Consider the following 810-nt stretch of genomic DNA (forward strand, 5'->3'; position numbering starts at 1 on the left):
TTACCTCATGCAAGAGCAACATAGTAGGAACACTCACTCCAGGCCTCTTATGAGGAGGCTCACAAAGGCTCTTAATTAAGGGAACGGGTCACTTAAAAACTGAGCTGGTAACTTTGCCTGAAGGCAGTTTGGTCAAAACTGCTGTGGCTGGGACCAGACCCTGATTCAACGGTGTTAGAAAGACAGAGTTCTAGGTTATCAGTTTGAACAGAGGTTAGTCGCATCTGGGCCCCAGAGCAGAAGGAAGGAAGAAAAAACAAAAGCCACCACACATCCCTGCTCCCTTAAACAGATCTAGGTCATGGTGGGTTTGAGAGGGGGAGGGAGAGGAAAAAAAAAAAAAAAAAAAAAAAAAAAAAACACACCACGACTAGTATTTCAGGACCTGATGAAGGAAGAAGGAAACTCTGTAGGTCCTAACAGAAGCACCTTGTACAGTTCTTAAAGAAACCTCCAGCACTCTTGAGTGTAGACTTTTAAAACTGCCATTGGGACAGAACTAACTATTGCCTGAATCATAGTTTGGTTATTGTGTAGTATGCAGGGGGAGAGAGAGAGAGAGAGAGAGCGCACGCGCGCATGTGTGCCCTCCCCCCCCCCAAACTAAAAACCAAACATGCTGGTGGTTTTCCCCTTCCCCTATCTGAAGCTGCTGGGGCCAAGAATGTAAGAGTAGTCAGGCAAGATGATTTAGTGGGGAGAGCCCAGCTCAGAAGGCACAAGATGTAGTTTAAATTAAAAGCTAAATCACCAGACAGCAAATTTATATATTAAAAAATAAATAGAATAAATGAGACAATAGTCAAAGAC

This window comes from Chrysemys picta, chromosome 13, assembly GCF_011386835.1.
Source record: "Chrysemys picta bellii isolate R12L10 chromosome 13, ASM1138683v2, whole genome shotgun sequence".
Lineage (NCBI taxonomy): Eukaryota > Metazoa > Chordata > Testudines > Emydidae > Chrysemys > Chrysemys picta.